The following is an 8126-nucleotide window of genomic DNA, read 5'->3' as shown; positions in this document are numbered from 1 at the left end:
ATAAAGATCCTTTCATAGCTTTTACAGTCCAGCAGGTGTAGGTGTCCGGCACACAATAGGTAATCAAGAGTTATCCTGGGCTGAGTGAGGTGGCTCATGACTGTAATCCCAGCAGTTTGGGAGGCTGAGGCAGGAGGATGGCTTGAGGCTAGGAGTTCAAAACCAGCCTGGGCAACATAGCGAGACCTGTCTCTACAAAGAAAAAAACATTGTCTGGCCATGCTGGCAGGCGCCTGTACTCCTAGGTGCTCAGGAGGCTGAGGCAGGAGGATTGCTTGAGCCTGGGAGTTTGAGGCTGCAGTGAGCTGTGATCATGTCACTGCACTCCCTGTGCAACAGAGTGAGACCCTGCCTCACTCTAATTAAAAAATTAATTTCAAAATTTAAAATTTTTTTTATATTTTAAAATGGAGTCTGGTTCTGTCACCCAGGCTGGAGTGCAGTGGCGTGATCTCGGCTCACTGCAACCTCCACTTCCCAGGTTCAAGCGATTCTCCTGCTTCAGCCTCATGAGCAGCTGGGATTACAGTCACGCACCACCATGCCCAGCTAATTTTTGTATTTTTAGTAGAGACAGGGTTTCACTATGTTGGCCAGGCTGGTCTCGAACTCCTGACCTTAAGTGATCTGCCCGCCTCGGCCTCCCAAAGTGCTGGGATTGCAGGCGTCAGCCATCGCGCCTGACTAAAAATTTTTTAAGTTATTCTGGATGCCAGCTTGAGCCTGATGCTTAACAGGATGGAATATTTGGAGGTCTTGAGAAGAGGGTGATTGTATATTCCATATAAGAGGAATGTAAATAGTTTGTGTCTAGAAGGAAGATTGTTAACAGATTAAGATGCACGAATTCCTTCTCACCTATTGAGAGAAACGGGGTCTATTTCTTTTCCTTTTGAATCTGTATGGGTTTTGTGATTTCACCAATGAATAGAATACCTCTGCCAGTTTCTGGGCCTAGGACTTAAGAAACTGGCAGCTTCTACTTCCTATTTTTTAACGCATCCACTCTTGGAACCCAAATGACAATCTGTGAAGAAGACTAAGGGGCCCCACAGAGAGGCCCACATGGAGAAAACTCAATCCCCCCTCACCCCCTATCCCAGGCTGTCAGCCAGCACCACCTTGTCTTGCCAGCCATGTGAGTGAGCCATGTTGGAAGTGAATCCTCCAGGCCCGGTGAGCCATTTAAACTGACTGAAGACAGCAGCTCTGTCAGTGTGCACAGAGAGTGGGAAGTGCCTGAAAATTTACGTTTTCCTAGATAGTGCTTTGCTAATGACTGACCGGTGTGGATGTGTAAAAGTCCAGTTCCGTGATCTCAGACTTCTGGCCTCCAGAACTGTAAGAGAATAATTTTTTGTTGTTTAAGCCATGTAGGCTGTGGCATTTTGTTACGGCCACCCAAGCTGACTGATAACACTGAATTATGTACATAATTGAATAACCACCTATGGAGCAATAAGAGCATATTTGGAGCATCTTCTCTACCAAGCAAGAAACAAAAACGTTCTCACCTTATCAATATTCTACAAGTTAACCTCTAACTTCTCAGGGTTGTTAACTGTTTGGACTCTCTTGTTTGTAGGGAGTGACTCAGAGAAGTTACAATCCCCAAGAGAGCCATATGCCTGTGAGACAGGCGTGATTCTCTGGCATGTTACTAAAATGTCAGCCATGTGCAGTGGCTCATGCCTGTAATCCCAGCTCTTTGGGAAGCTGAGGCGGGAGGATCGCTTGAGGCCAGGATTTTGAGACTAGCCTGGGCATGACCCTTGTTTCCAAAATTAAAAATAAATTTTTTTTAGAAAATTTTAAATACTGTGAAATAATCTATTTCCAAGTGTTGGATATTTTTTCTGCACAGTAGTGAAATTATTGCTGGCTGTCTTGGTGTAAGAATGGCCATTGAGCTGCCTCACATCCTGATGGGAAAGTGCAGGGCCAGAAGTTGAATCACACTATGAGTGTGTTTTATGGGCCAGCTCTGAACCTATGAGGGTAGCAAAGAAGAAATAAGATTTGAAATGCATGATTCCAAAAGAGTCTGGAAAATTCTTCCAGTTGTCAGACATGCAAAGTTGTAATTTCATATCCATAATTCTTTATGCTTTATCTTATAGCAAGCCCTGACATTGTATAAGCTTCAGGCCCCACAAAACCTGGATCTGCCCTGCCAAGATCAGCATCTAGAGGAAAACTACTTCCACAATAGCACAACCAATCTGATCATCCCTGCATCAGTCAGCATTCTCCAGAGAAACAGAGCCAACAGGATATGTATATATATGTGAAGAAAGACTTATTTGAAGGAGTTGGCTCATGCAATTATGGAGATGCAAGTCCAAAATCTGTAGGGCAGGCAGATGGGCAGACGGGAGACCCAGAGAAGAGTTGCAGTTCAAGTCCAAAGTCGGTTGGAAGAATTCCCTCTTGCTGGGTGGTGGTGAGACTGGGGAAGCAGGAGTAGGTGGAAAGGGGAGGTGTCAGGCTTTGCTCTACCAAGGACTTCAACTGATTGGATGAGGCCCATTAACATTATGGAGGGAAACCTGCTTTGCTCAAAGTTTACTGATTTAAATATTAATCTCATCCACAAAAAAATAAATAACCTTCACAGAAACATTTAGAATATTTGACCAAATATCTAAGTCCCATGGCTCAGACAACCTAACACATAAAATTATCCATCACAATTCCTTTCTCCCAATATAGGTTGGCAGGGCCTTGGGCAGGTGGTAACCTCAGTCCTGGAGTCTACAGCAATACTCTCACACTTACCAGATGTAGTTCTGTGGGTCCAGGTCCCACTTCTCAAGACAGAATCTGATGGGCTAATTTCAACCAAGTCTCCTTTCGTAGTTCAGTCACATGTAAGGGTTAGAGAAAGGGTTGGGCTCACGAGGGACTTAGGGCTGCCTCTCTCGACTTGGGAGAGCAGGACTTCTCGGAGATAAATGGTTAGAGAGTAATATAATTTGGATATTTTTCCCCTATAAATCTCATGTTGAAATTTGATATTCAATGTTGAGGGCAGGTCTGAGACCTCCCTGCCTGCTTTTGCTCCCCCTCTCGCCATATGGCACAACTGCTCCCTTCACCTTCTGCTATGAATGGAAGCTTCCTGAGGCCTTCACCAAAAGCAGAGGCTGGTACCATGCTTCACGCATAGCCCGCAGAATCATGAGCCAAATAAACTGCTTTTCTTTATAAATCATCCAGTTTCAGGTATTCATTTATAGCAACACAAAATGGACTAATACAGAGAGGAAATATGTTGAGCACATTGAAGGCCCCAAAATACTGAGCTTTCTTTTTTAACCTATATAGTACTTTTCTTGCATCTCAGTTTTTTTTATCTATAGAATGAGGATTAATAAGACCTACCAACTTCAGGGGGTCATTCTGGTGAGATAAGTGAAAAATTAAAATTTGTAAAGAAGTGTATAAATTTAACATTTTTTTAAAAACTAAAATGATATCTAACACTAAATTGATAATCTGATCACAAAGATGGGGTAGATGAAATGAAGACAAAAGGTTTCTGACATTTGTATACTTAGAAATGTATCCAGGCTGGGCATGGTGGCCCATACCTGTAATCCCAGCACTTTGAGAGGCCAACGCAGGAGGGTCACTTGAGGCCAGGAGTTTGAAACCAGCCTGGCCACATGACGAGACCCCATCTCTACAAAACATTTAAAAATTCGCCAGTGTGGTCGTCCATGCCTATAGTCCCAGCTACATGGGAGGCTGAGGTGAGAGAATCAATCACTTGAGCTCAGGATTTCAAGGCTGCAGTGAACTATGATCACACCACTGCACTCCAGCCTGGATAACTTGTGTCAGAAAAAAATAAAAATGAGAGAGAGGGAGGAAGAGAGACAGAGAAAAAGAAGGGAGGGAAGAAGGAAGGAAGAAAGGAAGGGAAAGGAGGGAGGGAAGAAGGAAGAAAAGGGAGGGGAAATAAGGAAGGGAAGAAGGAAGAAAGGGAGGGAGGGGAGAAGAAATATGTATTCAGTCAGGGTTCTTAATAGCAAACAATGGAATTCACTCAGGCTGGTTTAAGTAGAAAATTTTTTTTTAGATGGAGTTTCACTCTTGTTGCCCAGGCTGGAGTGCAATGGTGAAATCTTGGCTCACTGAAGCCTCTGCCTCCCAGGTTCAAGCAGTTCTCCTCCCTCAGCCTCCCAATAGCTGGGATTACAGGCGCTTGCCACCACGCCCAGCTAATTGTTGTATTTTTATAGAGATGGGGTTTAGCCATGTTGACCAGGCTGTTCTCGAACTCCTGACCTCAGGTGATCCACCCGCCTCAGCCTTCCAAAGTGCTGGGATTACAGGCATGAGCCACCGCGCCCAGCCGAAAAGTAATTTATTATTGAACTCTCACCCAATCTCTTAGACAACTAAAGAACCCTACTCATTATTTTATTTTTTAAATTGAGATAATGTTTTGCTATGTTGCCCAGCCTGGTCTCAAACTCCTGAGATCAAGCAATCCTCCTGCCTCAGCCTCTCAAGTAGCTGGGATTACATTACAGATGCATACCACCATGACTGGCTTCTGAATCTAATTCTCAAATCCACGTATCTAATGGATTGAGCCTAGGTTATTTCCAGCTTCAAGAGTCTTGGGTTGTAAAATGTTTTAGGTGGTGGGGATGGGGCTTCCATTTGGGTAAGATGAGTATCATTATGTGGGAAACTACTGAAATGTAGGGAGAGTGTTCAAGTCTACAAATAACAAATTTCTACCTCAGAAAAGTACACATTGAGCATCCCTAATTTGAAAAATACAAAATCTGAAACTTCTGAGCACCTGAAATGATGCCACAAGTGGAAAATTCCATACCTGACCTCATGTGATGGGTCACAGCCAAAATGCAGTTAAAACTTTGTTTCAAGGACAACATTATTTAAAATATTGTATAAGAAAGGGGAGTAAGATGGTGGAACAGAAGCTTACACTGTTTGCCCCCTGCCCGTTGGCAGGAACACCAAATTTTAACAACTATCTATACACAGAAAAGCACCATCACAAGAACCAAAACTCAGATGAGCTATCACAGTACCTGATTTTAACTTCCTATCACTGAAAAAGGCATTGAAGAGGGTCAGAGAGACAGTCCTGAACCGCCAATACCATGCCTCCCTCATCCCCTGACACAGAGAGTCTATGCACTTGGGGGAGGGAGAGCACAGTGACTGGGGGACTTTACATTGAACTCAGTGCTGCCCTGTCACAGTGGAGAGGACAGCAAGGCTGTGCTGGAATCAGGCAGTGCCTGCACGTGGAAGGAACATTTGGACCACACCTAGCCAGCGGGGAATCACCCATCCCAGTGGTCAGAACTTGAGTTCTTTTGGCAAGCCTCGCCACTGCAAGTCAAAGTGCTCTGGGGTCCTAGTAAAGTTGAAAGGCAGTCTAGGACAGAAAGACTGCAATTCCTAGGCAATTCCTAATTGCTGGGCTGGGCTCTGAGCCAGTGGACTAGGATGGTATGTGACCTAGAGAGACACCAGGCAGGGTGGCTGAAGGAGTGCTTCCACAACCCCAGGCAGTGCAGTTCACAGTGGCAAAAGTGACTCTTTCCTTCTGCTTAAGGAGAAGAGAGTGAAGAGTAAGGAGGACTTTGTCTTGCATACCAGCTCAGCTGCAATAGGATAGGGCACTGAACAGAGTCACAAGGCCCCCATTAAAGGCCCTCGCTCAAGGATGACATTTCTAGACATACCTTGGGCCAAAAGGGAACCCACTGCCTTGAAGGGAAGGGCCCAGTCCTGGCAGGGTTCATCACCTGCTCACTAAAGAGCCCTTGGGCCCTGTATAACCAGCAATGATACCCAGGCAGTATGCCATGGGCCTTGGGCTCTGAGATGTACTGACTTCAGGTGAGACACAGCACATTCCCAGCTGTGGTGGCTATGGTGACAGACTCCATCTGATTAAGAAAAGCAGAGGGAAAGGTAAAGGGGACTTTGTCTTGCCCCTTAGATACAAGCTTTGCCACAGTTGGGTAGAGCAACAAATAGGCTCTTGCAGTTCCCAAGTCTAGACCTAGGCTCTTGGACAGCATTTCTGGACCTGCATTGGGCCAGAGGGGAGCCCACTGCCCTGAAAGGTGAGTCCCAGGCCTTTCATCATTCACTACAGGCTGACTGAAGAGCCCTTGGGCTTTAAGTGAAAATCAAGAGTGGCCGGGCAGAACCCCGCTCTGGGCTGGTGGTGGCCACAGGCAGAGGCTCTTCTGCCTAAGTAAAGTGGACAGGGGAACAGGAAGGACTTTTTATTGTAGTTTCAGTGCCAGCTTAGCCATAGTAGACTAGAATATCAGATAAACGTATCAGGTTTTTGACTCCAATCCCTGGCTCATCTCTGGACCTGCCTAGGGGAACTTGCTGCTCTGAAGGGAAGGATACAAACCTTCCTGGCTTTGCCACCTGCTGATTGTACAGCCCTAGGGCCTTAAGTGAACATAGGTAGTAGCCAGGTAGTGGTTACAGTAGGCCTTGGGCAAGACCCAGAGCTGTGCTGGCTTCAGGTCTGACCCAGTGCAGTCCCAGTGGTGGTGACCACAGGGGTGCTTGCATCACTACACCCCCAGTTTCAGGTGGCTCAGGACAGGGAGAGACTCTGTTTGGGAGAAAGTAAGGGAAGAGAACAAAAGTCTCTGCCTGGTAATCCAGAAAATTCTTCCAGATCTTATCAAAGACCACCAAGGCAGTACCTCTGTAAGTATGCAAGAAATACGGCTTTACTGGGCTTGGGGCCCAAGTCCCTTCAAATACCTGGAAAGTCTTCTCAAGAAGGATGAGCACAAACAAGCCCAGACTGCAAATATTGCAATAGATACCTAACTCTTTAATGCCAGACACTGACAAACATCTACAAGCATCAAGATCATTCAGGAAAACATGACTTCACCAAACAAACTAAGGCACTAGGGACCAATTCTAGAGAGACAGGGATGTGTTAACCTTCAGACAGAAAATTCAAAATAGCTGTTTTGAGGAAACTCAAAGAAATTCAAGATGACACCGAGAAGGAATTATGAATTCTATCAAATAAACATAAGAGATTAAAATAATTTTTAAAAATCAAGCAGAAATTCTAGAGTTGAAAAGTGCAATTCACATACTGAAGAGTGCATCAGTCTTTTAATAGCAGAATTGATCAAGTAGAAGAAAAATTTAGTGAGCTTGAAGACGGGATATTTGAAAATACACAAAGAAGACAAAATTTAAAAAATGAAGCATGTCTACAAGATCTAGAAAATAGCCTCAAAAGGGGAAATCTAAGGGTTAATGGCCTTAGAGAAGAGGTAGAGAAAGAGATAGGGATAGAAAGTTTATTCAAAGCAATAGTATCAGAGAGCATCCCAAACCTAGAGAAAGTTATCAACATTCAAGTACAAGATTATAGAATACCAAGCAGATTTAACCCGAAGAAGACTACCTCAAGGCCTTTAATAATCAAATCCCAAAATTAAGGATAAAGAAAGGATTCTAAAAGCAGCAAGAGAAAAAAACCAACAAACATTGGAGCTCCAATACATCTGGCAGCAAGCAGACTTTTCAGTGGGAACCTCACAGGCCAAAAGAGAGTGGCATGACATATTTAAAATGCTGAAGGAAAAAACCTTTTACCCTAGAATAATATATTCAGCAAAAATATTCTTCAAGCATGAAGGAGAAAAAAAGACCTTCCCAGACAAACAAAAGCTGAGAGATTTCATCAATACCAGACCTGTCCTATGAGAAATGCTAAAGTGAATTCTTCAGTCTGAAAGAAAAGGATGTTAATGAGCAAGAGGAAACCACCTGAAGATACAAAACTCACTGGCAAGGGTAAGAACACAGAATAGTATAACACTAATTGTGTGTGTAAACTTCTCTTGACTTAAGCAGAAAGACTAAATAATGAACAAATAAAAAATAATAACTACAACAACTTTTCAAGACGTAGACAATACAATAAGACATAAAGAGGACCAAAGCTAAAAAGCAGGGGGATGAAGTCAAAGTGTAGAGTTTTTGTTAGTTTTTTGTGTGTGTTTGTTATGCAATCAGTGTTAACTTGTCATCAGTTTAAAATAATGGGTTATAAGAGTGTTTGCAAGCCTCAC

This window comes from Nomascus leucogenys, chromosome 12 (assembly GCF_006542625.1).
Source record: "Nomascus leucogenys isolate Asia chromosome 12, Asia_NLE_v1, whole genome shotgun sequence".
Classification (NCBI taxonomy): domain Eukaryota; kingdom Metazoa; phylum Chordata; class Mammalia; order Primates; family Hylobatidae; genus Nomascus; species Nomascus leucogenys.
This window is presented reverse-complemented; position numbering follows the sequence as displayed.